Consider the following 16,544-nt stretch of genomic DNA (forward strand, 5'->3'; position numbering starts at 1 on the left):
AGCCTTCTTGGTCCCTGAAGGTGTGCACAGGCACAGGACAAGGCACTCAGCTGCCACTCACTACTTGAAAGCCATTTGCTGTCTCCTGAAGATGCAGTGAGCCATAGGGGAGCACTCTCAGGCACAGTCCAGCTTGTACATTGCTTGTTGGATCACAGTAAGCCTCAATAAAACCATCTTAAATCTGATTAACTACTGCTGCTGCCAAACAATTTGAATTTAGGGAGCATATGGATTCAAACATAATGATAAGAGTCTTACAATTGAATTTTTGGGTTGGTTCACCATCTAACTTTAAAATGTGTTGTAAATTGAAAATCAGTATGTAAACCATACATACTTATGCAAAAACCATGCAGTGAACTGATTTTTAAAAGTATTTATAGACCTTAAATCCTATTGCTGGGCATTTTTCTATTTGTTTGAGAAAAAAAGACACATAATATAAATACCAAAGGAGCAAACAACAAAAAATGCAGTCAAGTATGCAGAGGAATACAAAAATACTGATGTAAACACTTTGCATAACTTTCTATATAACAAACATCAGTTAGTTTCAGGAAAACAGGGCAATCAATTTGCAAAAGCATGAGGTACTTTGGCTAGTTGTTAGAGCAGTACCCTCAATTTCTGTTAGGACTATTGCTACCTATTACTGAAGTGATACAAATATACATACCACAAATGTCTTTAGTTGTCTTGCTCACAGATAGCTACTGTGGCTGACAGTCTGACTTAAAAATGATGGATGACAGCATATTGCTGTGTGTGTACTTTTTTTTTTTTTTTTTTTTTTAAAACCCCACACATCTGTTAATACAACCAGAAAAAATCTGGATTTCATAACTTGAACAAGTGTGTTTAAGTTTGAATGTTTCACTCATCAAAACCTGTTCAGGAAGTGATTTATGGCTACTAAGTTATCCTCATGAGAAACTTACTTTTAAATGCATAAATCAGATGTCTAAAAGTAAATTAGGGGAAAAAAAAAAGCATCCAACCTACAGATTTGTATATATGTGTCGTGCACCAAATTAAAAAATTACAATAGACTGAAAAAATAATACAATACAATTTATTCCAATAAACACATAATCTCATAACAACAATGGAATTAATGTACCATAATTTAAGGTGATATAATTCACATGCAAAATATTTGAGAAGAACATAATACTAAATAAATTTGACTTGCGCATTACACTTTTATTTGTTTATGTTAAAACTACAGTTTTCTGTTCAGCCTTTTGACAATAGTAACCTAAATACTTCAGGTGTTCCTCAGCCTCATTTTTTTTTCTGGGGTTCCGTTGTCAATGTTAAACATATGCCAAATGTGAACCTTTTGATTTGGTAAAACTGTTCTTCCATCTTACGGCACTGTGAATAGTAACATAAGATGAAAGATGAGGAAAAATTAGACATAAGTGGAGTGCTGTAGGTCTAGTTCTGGATTCTCTCATACTGGTACTACAAAATTAATCTGATTTCACAGGAATATGACTACTCTTGAATTCATGTCTGAATTTGATCAAATAAATTAAAACTCTTTGGTACAAAACATTTAGAATAGATGTTACACCAGTGATTTAAAATGGAATGAGAAAATCATATTTGCCAGCATTTCACATGTCTTCTAAGAGATCTGCTACACAAGTTGGAACACCTGGACACACAGGTTTGGGACATGCACAGGTGGCCTGCTGTAAATCTACAGCATCTCAAATGCCTTAGACTTGGTATGCACATACAGATCAGTTGCACAGCACATGCACAGGAGGGATGACATGTCCTGGATGCATCTAACTCACTCCATGAGCAGGGAAAGGATGATCTGCCTATTTGTCCACAAATAACCAACTGAAGAGACTGCTGCTGCTCTGCCTGTTGTTCAGGGTTGCAGATTATCCCAGAAATTGGCAGGGTAGTAGACAACTTGCAGTAACTTACTGGCACACTGTTAAAGCAGTTGTTTGGTTTTTAAAAAAAAAAAAAGTTGGGTTCTGCTTGTTGCTCCCTAAAGTAGTGGTAGGTGGTCAAGGCCATTCATATTAGTGAGGTCTAGATTAAATATTAAATTTAATTCAAACCAAACTCATTATAGAATCCAAACTATTTAACAAAAGCATGGATTTTAGTTATTGAAAGGCAAAGGAAAATGACCATAAAGGTACAGATAGAAGATAGGCCAATAGAGAATAAAGACAGATGTATTTGTACAAAATTATGAAAAATGCAAGTGGGGGAAAAGGTTCAACACACAGACAATAAATTAGGAAAAGTATCCAGCTCTGTACCTGAACTTCAAAATAACTATTAGACACATAAGGAATAAACAGAAGCGTGAGAAGATGAAGTGACATTTGAGACTAAAGGGACTAAATATGACAGTAGTATAAAACCACCTGAAAAGTGAAAGTAAAAATGGACAAGGAAAGAAAGAATGGGAATGGGAAACTTGTAGGGAGGCACGACACAATTCCTAATCCTTCTGTTTTGAATATGAATAGCCTGTTTCTCTAAGCATCTTTGGGTCATAGTGGACTTTTCTCCAGGGACTAAAGTCACAGGTTTTTAAGCTAACTGCTGCATGTATTCTAAAAACTTTGATTATGCTCTTAAATACTTAAGCATTAAATATTTAAAGCACTGAATATGCTCTCTTCTCTAAGATTTCTATTGCACATTTTACATAGTTAAGACGACTGACATCATATTTAGCTCACAGAAGTGGCTGAGTCTTCCCTGTCCTCTTTGCTTCATTTCTTCTCCTGATGTTCTGATAGAAAATATTCTCAGGAGAGTGGCAAGTGTCAGAAATGAAGCAATGAAATCAGGTCAGTTTCAGGCTTCCTGAAATGGCCTTAAACATGCTGCAAAAACTTCTGAACTCTCTTTAATAGGAAACATCTTATACACAGAACTTTTCTGTAACTTAGATGAAATGGTAAAAACAGTAATTCTGAAAAAAAAATCAGGTATTTTAAATAATCAGATATAAAAAAGAAAGAAATGCAGAAGCACTCTAAGAAGGAGTGGGATGCCAGCAAAGAATGATTAAAATCTGATAAAGTCCATTGGCTTTGGCAGGTTTAGATTAACTTCTGCAGAATAAAAACCAAAAAAAACAAAACCAAAAATAAACAAACAAAAACACACAAAAAACCCAACAAAGCAAAACAAAACAAAACCAAAACCACATGACAAAAACAAAACCCAAAACCACAACCACCACAAAAGCACCAAGAAAGAAAATAAATCACAAGATCATGTTAGAAACAAAATCATTATGACAATCAGATGCGTCTCGTTTTACAGTTTGCTCCAGTTCCTCCCTTTTCTGTACAAGACACAGGACAGTATCACTATTGAAAAAGGTTCATCTGGCATTATCTGCAGATAAACTAACACTGACTTTTTTTTTAATGAGCATTTTACACCACAAGAGCTACTGAAACAAGAAAAATACAATGGTTAATACATGCAGATTAAAACATGGGGCTAATTAAGACAGACATTTAATCACCTTTGATGTTATGTGACAATTTAAAAAAGCAAAGCACAATAAATTCCAGAGATTCTGCCAAAGCACGTCAAATTTAGTTGCTCATTCATTATTATTTATTATGAAGCTTCGACTAAAGTGTAACATTTTATTTTGCTTTAGAAACAAAAAGGAAAAATATTTTAAACAGAAAACAATCAACTTCTGACAGCAATTTAAACAACTTGTTCAAGTTCTTTCCTCACCCAACAAAAATCAATTAGGTGTTTTTCTCTTGCACTTATTTATCTCAGTTCCATTTGGATTTTGATTCTTTTAGATACAAAAAACTGGGATGAAATATCATGTATGGTATGTTGCAGTGTGAGTTTACTTCAGTGACACACACATTAATTCTTTTTACTAAACAAGAAAACTGTGCTTGAAACTACTGACAACTATTCTGCATCTCAGGGATCTATAAATTTTGTTTCTTATCATTGAGAAATTAACATATTTTATATAGTGGCATACTTGTGTGTGAATTTTAGCCTGATTACAAAGCTACAACAAAGATCAAAAAGACTTCCAGAGTTCATCATACTTCAATTACCTCGTCCTCATTTCATACTTTACAGAAAAACGTCACATTACTTTCTTTTCTATTATTTAATTTTATTTTATATAAACATTTTACTTACACAAACGGAGCCTTTTAATCCATCTAACTGGGAAATGCATTCACTTGTTAGAATAATCCAGGTCTGATATTTACATCAGGTATATTGCATGCATGTTTCTGCCTGTGCATATCTCCGTCACTCCTGAGGGACACCTGCACAGTGCAGAACAGACAGATCTTGTTGATCCCTGATAAGGTCACAGAGGCTTAGCTATAATATAGCCTTGCTTAATCCTCATTGGTTTTGCCTATTGAGCACAAGGCTGTTTCCTTGACAACACAGCTGCAGTTGCCACAGCATCCAGAGCCACATGTGATGTCCAGGTTTAGGGTATGGCCCAGATGAAAATCTATTATTCAACGCTATTTTCTACAAGTCATTGTAGGCTAAAAATAAAATCTGATAAAATCTTCCATACATTCTATTTCTTCTGTTAATATTAAGCCCTGTGCTATTACTTACTTACAAACACATTTCCTATATGGCATAGGCACTTGTAAAACTCCAGATGATATGACAATTCTTGTCTTGGTAAGCATGCAGCCTAAGGGTACTTTTTATTGAAGGTGTGTTATTCATGTGTGATACACAAGTAACAATCAATCATCAGCTTGTGATGTAAGAAGACAGATGGAATTAGGAAACATACAAAAAATGCAGTAATAATATGGAAAGTAGAAATATGATGAATGACATCACAAACAGGGAGACAAATTTTTTTTTTTCTTTTTACTTTTTGAAATGTTTGTTCAAAAAGTGACTGGCATTCATTATACCCAGCGAACTAGTTTTGAAGTTGAGAATCATATTTTTAAGCCTCACCTCACATCTTAACCAATGTAGTCAACTGTCTATCCTCTTGATGCTAATCAGAGATTTGGCATCTTAACAGTATTGCTATAATGACTTTTTATTAAAATCATTTATCATCTTTCTCTGCTGAAATAGCTAATGCATTAAGAAAAGTGACCCAGAGAAGTTCCTTTCTGTTGTTTTATTATCACTGAATTAGAGAGGTTACCCGATTTATAAATGCTCACAGTGTATTTTTGGGTTACATGACACAGTAAGCTTGCCTAACTTATGCTTCCAAATATTCCTGGAGCTCTTACCCATGACTGTAATTCATCCAGATTTAAGTATTTCCTGTAAATTTCAGGGAAGAATTGAAACTGCTAAATGTATATGTACATAACTGCTGAAAACCATCTTGATTATCCCATGGAAAGTGGATGCTGGGTAGTACACAAAGATTTCAAAGGAGCAGTATGATTGGGTCCTCCAGTTAAAGCTGAAGGTAGGCAAATTCAGGAGAGCAGTTAAGACACAGAATTTGGCATTCTCGCAGCCATGGCTCTCTAGCCCAGGATTCTGGGGACCCCTGAGCCCATCTTTGGTATTGAAGACCAAGGCAAAGAAAGCTTTGTGGCAGCTTTGTCTATGACCCTGTTTATGAGGTGACCATGCTCTTATCATTGTAAACAGCAGGACCAAATAACTTCTACTGAATTTAGAGCTAATATGAAAACTAGCCTCTTTCAAGCATAGGAAATAGTAACAATAGTGGCCTACGGTGTTTAGCTGCAACCAGAAATCCCCAAACAAATTAGTCTGATGGAACTTCAAACTGAGAAACAAACCAGAAATTTAAACTTAGAAACACATCATTTGCGCAAGTAGAAGCCAGAAATCCTCCATTATTTCATAAGCCTATGTCCAAATTAGCGCCCTAAGTCATGATTGAATCATGTTGAATCATCTCTGGCAAAGCAAGCTGAGAATTCCAAATTAGCCTGGAATACAAAGATTTCACACGAATATATATATTTCTTTTTCTGAGGAGGAGGAGCATTACTGCTACTGTAAATTAATAGGGCTACTGAGCCTTTTATGTTTGTCCTAAAAATATTTCAGAACATGTATGAAGTGAGGGTCAGCAAAAAGTAGCTGAGATTGTGATGGCTCATCTATAAAGCTATTTGTACTACCTGAAAATATACAGCTTGGAATAATAAATGAAATATATAAAATTAAGAACTACATTGAAAGGCAGAAAGATAATGGTTAATGCCCAATGAGTACACAGTCATACAGCACTAACCGATAAGTGCAAGATGTTGCAGGGTGTAGTTTATAATGTTCTATCAGTTTCAGTTGATTTGATAAATTTTGGATCTTCTCTGGGTATGTGAGTTGTTCCAAATGGTTAGATTTAGATATTTGGATTAAAATTCTAGTTTCACATAAATCAAGAGCAAAACTACTATGAAAGACTAGAAATTGATACAGACAGGTGAGGAAGAAGGAAACAATGAATAAAGTGATCAGTATTATAGGCTGTAATCTCACCAAAACCTTGATCAGATCATTATGAACTTTGTGCAGCTAGCAGAGCAAAAGTGATAGTAAGAAGCCATGGGATATAAGGAGATTATTGACTGTTCACACAAATTCCTATCAAGTGGGAAAGAACATGAGGGAAAGCAAAAAAATTACCATTTGAAAATTTAACAAGTGGGCAATAATGGCTGGCATAGAAAGTGAGGGAGCATTGAGAGTCCAAAAAGAAAGGTTTAGGAACGAGTTTAAAGGTGCATATAGAAACGAGATAGTGGCAAACTACACTCTGCAGTAATATTTTAGATAAATACACATGGAATAAGACGTTTTACCAACTTCAGAAAAAGGATTTTATGATAATTAAGATAAACAGTGAAACGAGAAAACAAACGTATCAGTTCTTTAGCTGAATAAAGAAGGTTCTACTTTAGAAATACACTTCAGCAAGCACAGGCAAAATTAAGCTATACAGTAAATCCTGCGAGATAGTTGCTTGTACTATATCAAAGGTATGCGGTACTACAATGCATAGAATAGATCCTCTGTAGAACACTTTATTGGTTTAAATTTGTTCAAACAATGCTGACAGGGTAACTTTCTAGTGGCATATTTTTTGTCTGACCACATTTCAACTAATTTAATATAAAACCAAAAAGGTATAAAAACCTTTTCTTGTGTGCACTGGCTAATTTGACAGAAATGCACTGTGTGCCCACATGTGTTTTAACCCAACTTGCACTGAGTAAATTCAGGACTAATGACTGTGGAAAGAGAATGGGCTGAAGATGGCATCCAGGCTCCAGTATGATGTGACAGATGCATTGCCAGGATCAAGGCAAGAAAACAGGAGAGGGAGTGAGAAGTCTGGAGAAGCAGGAAGAGTTTTGTTTTGTCCCCTGTTGAACTGGAACTTCACACTAGATGTTCACAGAGAGGTGTCTGAGTGATTTTAGTTTAGATGGAGCAAGGCTGAAGTAAAGAAGCAGATAATAGCTTGACGTCTTGGTTAATGGATTTGAGATGCCTGAGCCTGAATAAAGCATTGCAATGTACCTTGTCACAAAAACACTGCGAAGGATTAAATCAACTGAGAACACAGCAGTTTGTTTCTTAGCAACACAGGTCACCCAGAATACATAACTTCATAATTGTTTTCTTACTTAATATAGTTAAATTTTTCAATTTTTCCTTTCAAATATCTCAAGTGTACAAGCTGACATGACAGAAAGGATCAGGTTAGTACAACTACAAACACAGCCTCCTATGACAATGACCTTCTGTCTTCAAGAACTGTACAGCTGAAAATGCAAAGAAAGTTATTGTGGGATTTGGGAGATTTTGAAGGGTGTTTTGTTTGGCTTTTAAACACCCAATACAAAATAGGAAGTGTTCTCCATCTGTCTGGCCCATATTTGTCAATTTAGCCCTGGGAAGTCAGAAAAACTATGAATTCTATCACTTTCAGAAGAAAATGTAGGATGTATAATCTGACTTATTTTCCTATGGATGACATATCAAATAACTAACTAATAAAAAAAATTGAGACCTTTGAAAGAATGCAGTAAGAGAGACAGTATCGATTTTCTAAGATACTAATACAGGACACTGACAAGTAAGATATGGTAGGTCTGTGTCCTGGTTTTGTTAAAAACAAGTTTCTCTTTTAGTGAATTTTTCCCTGTCAGCTAAAGTCTTCTTACTAACTGCAGTTTTCCTGAAAGTTAGGTACATGTTTTGGTAGACATAGCAATGGAATGCAAGGTCATTGATAATGATGCATCCCACGAGATGTGCAGGCAGGAGGTGAACTGAAAATTGACCAACTAAAGTATTCCATCCCATTCACGTCATACTTCATATAAAAGTGGGGGATCACAAGGATCTCGTCCCTTTTTTCCTTATGGCCGACACTGGGAGAGGACCTTGCGAGTTGTCCCTGCGAACTGAGGCCCAGTGACAGACTGAATCCAGCTCCGGTTGGCTGCAGAGTCCAGTCCAGGGCTTCGGGTGCCGGCCCCACATCTGCCAGAGCCGTTGCCAGGACTTTCAAGATTGGTTTTGTATATTTTGTATTATTTTCTCTACTTTTATTAGTAGCATTAGTAAAACATTTTTAATTTTTCCAACTCTCTTCTCTCTGTCCTTCTTTCCTTCCCAGTCGCCTGTCTTTAGTGGGAAGGGGGGAGAGGGAGGGACTGGAGGGGGAAGGTGGGGGAAGAGGAGGTTAACAATACATCTGCCACCGTTTATTGTCACCCCGCAATCAAACCACGACAGTCTGGTAAAATAACCACAGTTAAAGTAAGAGCATTTTGGTGAATACTGTCTGTGCTTTAGTATCCTCATGTTTCATAAGTTAGAAAAAGTCTAAACTCCCAAATTTTCTGTAAACTTGTGAAAACTTATTTCGAATAAAAATATTGCCTATGCAAAACTATTGATAATTATCTGTTCATTTCAGTTCTGAAAAAGCTATTTAAAGCATTGCTAAGAAGAGTGTTCAGTCTGTAAAGTCTATAAGCACCTTGCATCATTAATGCTGTGAAATCACTTTTTAAAAATATTTTACACATTTAAAAATAATGTTAATACACAATCAAATCATTAATTAGCCATTCCAAGCCTTAATGACACAGAAGCACCAGTCTCATCTAGGAGTGAGACTTTTATAACAAATACAACTACATTTAGAAAGACATCTAACATTACTAGACAAAGAAGTAGCTATAGGAAAGCCCCAGAGTTAATAGTGAGAAATTCTGAAACAGATGACAACTGCAAACATGGTTTCATTTGCATCACGTATTTTACATCCATAGTAGGTAAAAAAATCTATACTTAGGAAAGGAAATTAATTTCAATAACTACCTTCAAAAACCAGCTGAAAATCACAGCAAATAATAACTACAAATACTTTTAAAAAGAATAATTACTAATGTGCTGAATAAAAATGTTAAATTATTTAAAAAGAATGACTAGGGAATAGTAAAGGCTTCAAGTTCACTTGTTTTGGAGGCTGGCACATATTGGGCAAGATAAAAGCAAAAGCAAAGTTAAGTGGATATAAGGCTTTCTGCAACAGAAGAAGGAATAAAAAGGAGGAAAAGATTAATGGAAAAGAATACACGCACACTCAGGGTTAGTTCATGTTTAACAACAAGGTTCTTACACGGTAGTTCATGTTTACACCCACTCTAGAAAACCCTGAAACCCTAAGTTCTTACAATAATATTCACTTAAGAATGAAGATATAAATTACGTTAAAATAGATTTATACTAAGGTTAATGTATGTAAAACTGCTGAAAACCAATTTACAAATAAAATAAGATGTTGATCACAACTGCTATTTTATTACAGTGAATGGCCTAGCATCCTGGTTCAGCTGAGATTGAGTTAATTTTATTCCTAGTAGCTGGTATAGTGCTGTGTCTTGGATTTATTATGAGAAGAACGTTGACAACACACTGATAGTTTAGTTGTTGCTGAGCAGCACTTACATAGAATTAAGGCCTTTTCTGCTCCTCACACCACCCGACCAGTGAGTGGGCTGGGGCTGCACAAGAAGTTGGGAGAGGAAAGCTGATCCCAACTGACCAAAGCCATATTGCATGCCACATGACATCACGCTCAGCATATAAGCTGGGAAAGAAGAAGGAAGGGGAGAACATTTGGAGTGATGGCCTTTGTCTTCCCAACTAACCATTACGCGTGACGGAGCCTGGCTTTCCTGGAGGCGGCTAAACACCTGCCTGCTGATGGGAAGTAGTGAACGAATTCCTTGTTTTGCTTTGCCTATGTGTGTGGCTTTTGCTTTACCTGTTAAACTTCTTTTACCTCAACCCATGAGTTTTCTCACTTTCACTGTTCTGATTCTCTGCCCCATCCCACCAGAGCCAGCAAGAAGGCAATAACTGAGTAGCTGCGTGATGCTTATTTGCCGGCTACGGTTAAAACATGACAGGTGGTAATATGTATCTTGCCAGCTAACTGAAGGACACAAGAGCTCTGAACACCTGTTTAAATATGAGCTACTCAGGATTCCCAAACCATTCCCCTCTGCTAGTCTTTAAACAATGTATTTATGTCCCGTCTAAGGCAGAATAAGCTATACCATCCTAGCTCGCCAAAAAATTCCTCTGAAAATTCTATTATTTATTTCCCTAAGCTATTATGAATGTACATTAATCAGATTGTAAAACAGATCAACTGAAAGATGCTGATATTCCACTTGCAAGGCAGACTCTCTTCTAAATACTGCATTAACATGGACACTGGACTGAAACTTGTCAGACTTTTCTGATTCACACAGAGAATTAAGTGTTTCTTTTCTCCTAAGAACTCTCTGTTTGATATTTCCCTATATTCTCCATGTTTTATATCTCGGAACTTGTTCCATGAGATTACTTCTTTTGTTACATTCACTAGTGAACAGAATGCTTCCCAGATCATTGGGACTTAAACGCTGAAATCATAATTCAACAGCTCAAAAAATGAATGATGTAAACCACAACTGAGCACATAACAAGATGATAAAACTGCAGCCAGTAACACTTACTTGTTAAACAGATATCTATCTATATATAGATATAGAGAGAGATATATATGTAATGCTCAAAACATTGTAAAACCATAATGAGCAGTCTCACATACGTCAGGCTTAGGTCAGTTGAAATTTTTTGTCAAAGTATTACAAATATAATTAATAGTTTTAGCTTGAAAGTAATCACACAATCACAGAATACCAGGTTGGAAGGGACCAGAAGGATCATCTGGTCCAAGCTTAATGCAGTAAGGTTTCATTTTATAATTTTTTCAAAACAGCTTTTCTGTACTAAACTAACTTCAATTTTAAAATAAAATATTCACCACAATTGGTAGCGAATTTAACCAAAACTAAGCATTCCTAAAAATACAGAAAATAGTAAATTTTCATCATCTACAAAGGAAAAAACAGAAATAAAATGGTTAAATAACTTACATCATGTTGCACAGTCAGGAGCTCAAGCAGGAGAAGGACTTGTTTCACACTTGGTGTTTCAAGAACTCTATAGATTCTTTCAGTTTCCAGTACCTGAAAGGAGAGATTACATACAGGTTAGAAAGGGAGCAGCAGGACAGGCACTAAAATCAGACGGAAGATTTTCCATTTCCTAAAAACTAATGTAGCTTTCTGCATTACAGAATATATTATTTAATATGATGGTGATAGACTTTTTGTAATACTTGAAGATGCCTTGTCAAGTATGTTCAGTTAATTACCAGAAGTCTAACAGCAAAATGAAACAACCCAAATTGCCAGCATCTGCACATATCTGTCATACAAGTTTTCAATCACTGCAGCTTCAATTTCATTTTTTGTATCATAATTAGCCCTCATTACAGCAGCAATGTTAAGACATGAAAGTAATTTCCACTGATCTTAATTGCTTTGCAGCAGTAATTCATGTTTAACTACCTGCTTGTCTCTATATTCCTTGTTTATATTTTCCTACATGACAATATTTTTTTGATTGCACAGTTATAAAGCATTGCATAATTTATCCCTTTTCATTAAAAGAATGAAGTTTTAAGATGTGGCCAGCACACCATACAAGGAAACACAGATATCTAGTGACATCTTTTGATCTCGTCTTTCTCCTGGTAAAGTAAGTCTTCTAAAAACAGTGCTAGCAGAGTCTCAAACTCTTCAATGATGGTATATGCCATTTAAAATTTGTAAAATTTCAGCATCCTTCCAGATACAAATGGAGAAATAAAATCTACACAAAATCTTACATAGTCTCTAAAGTGTCACAAATCAAGTGTTTTTCTCTGGTTGATGGAATTAATCATTTCAGAAAACATTACTAATATTATAATTCAACTGATTTGAAATGAAATATTATTTATACAATGAACACATTTCAACACAGTGCAACAAATATACTACAATTTCCTATTAAGAAATGAGAATGTTTCAAAAGTATTTAACATCTTGTATCTTTTTTCTTTTTCATAGTTAACACAACGAAATTCCATGTCAGGAAATTTATCCTTATAGCAATTTCAGTGCTGCTAACTCAAAAAGCTTATCTTGAGATTATTAGTTAAGCAATATCCACTGTTTGGATAGCCCAGGAATATAGTGTTATATGAATCAACCAACCCTCTTTACAAGGTTGTAGTATTATTAGCTAAATACACTGAAAGAACTATTAGTCATAACAAATTTGAGGACAAAGTCTGCCAAAATGATCAATACTGAGAGAAAGAGAGAAAGAGAGAGAGAGAGAAGGAGAGAGAGAAGGAGAGAGAGAAGGAGAGAGAGAAAGAGAGAGAGAGAGAGAGAAAGAGAGAGAGAAAGAGAGAGAGAAAGAGAGAAAGAGAGAGAGAAAGAGAGAGAGAGAAAGAGAGAGAGAGAGAAAGAGAGAAAGAGAGAGAGAAAGAGAAAGAGAGAGAGAAGGAGAGAGAGAGAGAGAGAAAGAGAGGGAGGGAGAGAGAGAGGGAGAGAGGGAGGGAGAGAGAGAGGGAGAGAGAGAGGGAGAGAGAGAGGGAGAGAGAGAGGGAGAAGAAAATAATATGTGTTGGGGTTTTTTTTAATTCTAGAAATGTTAAGCAAAAATAACTAGTAGCTTGATAATTATTTGACAGTCACTGAAAATGTGTTTGCTGGTCAGAAGCTTTCACATTAGTTGCAATGATAAATAAAATATATCACCAATAATGGAAAATAATTTAAAATAACTATTTTAGATTATATTCTGCTCATTTTCCAGAATTCTTAGACTGATAAACCAGTGTATTAACTGCATATCACTTTATACAGTCCAGCTTTTCAACATGCAGTGACAGCTGATACAACTCAGTGGATGTTCACTTCCATTTACTAACAACCAACCAACAACTGTTGATCTAGTCTTTTGTATATTTCTATCTTCCTGTGTATTATTGCCTGTTAGGTTCTGTGTTACTTCCCTTTCAGTCTTTCAGAAATGTCAAAGTTTTCATTAACAGATTACATAGTTCGATGATCTTAAATGATATAAAAGACTTCCTAATGAAAAATAGAAGCCTATATGAATGATTAAAACAAATATACCCACCTTTTTTTTTTTTTTTTTAAATTTTACTGAGTGTGTAGCAACTGGATTTTTTTTAATCTTGAGGTTGTTACTGTCTATAAAATTCCAGCAGTGACAGATCAGAAAGACTGGAGCTAACGTATCTTCCAACAACGCACTTGTTTCCTACTTCAGTCTTCTGAATGTTATTAGATAGAGCAGATCACCCTTACCTAAGGAGAGGGATAAAAATACTAACAACTGGTCAGTAACCAGCTAATCTATAAGAAGTTTGGTGGGCCTAAAGGCAAGACTCATCGTGATACAATATACAATGTAATAAGAAATTACAGTAATCTTAACATGAGTGAAAAATTAAATTTTAAGGATATTTAGGAAAAATAAAATCTTATTACTCCCATAAGTTAATCACAGTAGGACAATCATAAGGAAATACATTATTTTCAGAGTCTCTTTGCCTAGGCAGTTTAATTTCAGTCTCCACAACCAATACAAATCTGTCTCTTACCCCTTACCTCTGTTCTTCTACCTTAGTTATTGTTGTTTACATCCTTTCACTCTGTCTAGCAAACCCTAGCTTTCCCGTTCTTCCAACTTTTATCAGTGGTGCTTTCTCAAATCAAGTGACTCTCTACCATCCTCTGGCTTGTTTCCTGTCCCCTGTTAACCCTACCCTCCTCATTCACTCTGTTCTTTAGTATAAAATCATCTTCCCAGTTGCATGGAACCTTTTTTTTTCCAGACAAAAATGCTATGCTTTTAAGGGAAAATAGCTTAACTTTCACTTTTTAAAGTGGCAGTATACCTCCTGCCTTATACATTAAGTTTAGTATGTGCAGTATATACTGTCTGAGTATACATCCATTTCGTATTTTTTCTTTTTCATTTAATAGTAAGTGAAGAAGTTAAGTTTTTAACAGGCCTGAATTTTGCAAAGGTTTGCAGTAATGTCCAAGTCAACAAAACTGCACTTCTAGAAGTACGCAAAGAGGTGGTTTCCCTGTAATAGGGATCATTTTACTGGAATTACTGTGACTATCTTGGAGGAGGTATGGAAAATGTGAACAGAAGAGGATACATTAATTAAAAAAACACACACACACACAAAGAAGATGCAAGATTCAGCTCACTGAATCTCAGCTGATTCCAAGAACAAATTCTGATTCATCACATACAGTGAACAGTTTGAAGCGCAGCAGCAAAACTCCTCTTACTGGTCTATACTTTATTCACACACCCAGAACTGGCTACTGATGCTCTACTATCAGTTATGAAAACTCCTATCTTAATCCTGAGCAGAATTTGCAGTTTAATTCACATTACAGGCCACCAAGTACTCTATAAACAAAACAGAACTCAAAGCCATTTAGACCTGACCACAGAGCATCAAATCACCGTGTACTTTGTTCATATGGATAAGGAGTGAGGAGAGTAAATACAAATTCCTGGGACTGCATGGCTTTTTATGTCTAACGTATAGCTTCCAATTATTGCAGGAGGGTGGGCATGGAGGGCAGGAAATATACACTTTGCTTAGTGTGTGACTAGTACTAATTCTGCCTTTCAGGCTCATAGGAGGGTAAAGCCATAGTCTCAGAGGTATACTATTCCTAATGAATTCAGAAAAGGCTCATTTTTCATGGCTGTGTATACAGCAAGGTTTCCCTTGATTTCCAAATCATGTACCTGTCTTCAGAAAAAAACAAATCAACAGACAGCATCAACTATTACAAAGTTCACATCATCTCTTACAGCAGGTTACTGTTCCTCATACAAAGTTAAATTCCACAGTACTAAGGCATTCATCATACCAGCTTACTAAAGCTAAAATATTTAAAACACAGTAGAGGACATTATTTCTTTCTTAATATCAATACAACATTATTAACAAACAAGTTGGAAAATAAACAGATTTTTTTTGCCAGTTAAAAATGTGTTTTCCCTGAAAATGACTACTTTTAAAGTGAAGATAAAGATTTTCTCCCAGGGCCAAGAAAAATAACTGCAAGTTGCACCATGTCAATTCCATTTTCATTTTTTAAAATGTATATTTTGAAGTATGTCTTTCTTATGCACTAAGCAAAAGCCATTAAGTAAGCTATTATAGTAATAAGGAATATTTTCCCATAACTCTAGGATACAGATTCAAAAAGAGATAACTTCATACAGAAGAGGTAATGCTATGTATATACATGAGTTCTGTATGTTCTGTATCATATACAGATACACATAATAATAGATACATTCACTAAACTTGATTCTGAAATATATAAAAAAATACATTATCCATTAATGTTTAGAAAAACCCAACCACAATGCAAATACAAATTTGCCTTTATAATCATATCACCTGCTTCCAAAATTTAAAGTTACCTCGCACACAATAACTAACAGCAAAAGTACAGGTAATATGTTAAAGGCTGTATAATGAAAAAATCATCTTTCAGGCTGACTTTTCTGGTGTCAAAGTGAGAAATAGATAACACACAAGAAGGGAAAAAACAGGAGAGTACTAGACTGATAATTTCTTGTACAGTTTAATTTCTTTTAAGAAAACATCTTAAAGTCTAACGTAGAATTATAGAATATTGCTTTAAAAGACTGTAATATCAGATCCACTTTCAATGCTGTAAGCCGTAAGCCAATTTAATATAAAATATTTGGAAGATGTGCTTGAATTAGAGAAAACTTGGCATTCACTGTATCTAGCAGAAAGGACAAACATATTACAATAAAGTTAAGACTAAAGAACAGATTGTTGGGCAAGACCAGCAAAGCAGTACAGTTGAGGTAGCAAGAAATATGGTCTACATCTGCTAGTTTAAGCTGTGGTGATTTCCAGACATTGTCTCTCAGTTAAATGAGAGACTACATTATATTTTCATAGGGACAACAAAGTGGACAGCTCAGTATCCAGCACTGGATAGCACACTGAGAATTGGTCCCAAGTTATATTAACTGAAGAGCTGCTACAA

General features: G+C 35.3%; 1 protein-coding gene across 1 annotated transcript in view; it reads right to left on the bottom strand.

Annotated features, from left to right (window-relative positions):
• Window positions 1–16,544, bottom strand: part of PRLR (prolactin receptor) — a 146,109-nt gene that overhangs the window by 117,195 nt on the left and 12,370 nt on the right. Inside the window, exon 3 of the mRNA XM_065656546.1 lies at window positions 11,487–11,579. The gene's annotated coding sequence lies outside the window, so the exon portion shown is untranslated. The remainder of the gene's footprint in view (window positions 1–11,486; window positions 11,580–16,544) is intronic.

This window comes from Caloenas nicobarica, chromosome Z, assembly GCF_036013445.1.
Source record: "Caloenas nicobarica isolate bCalNic1 chromosome Z, bCalNic1.hap1, whole genome shotgun sequence".
NCBI classification, from domain to species: domain Eukaryota; kingdom Metazoa; phylum Chordata; class Aves; order Columbiformes; family Columbidae; genus Caloenas; species Caloenas nicobarica.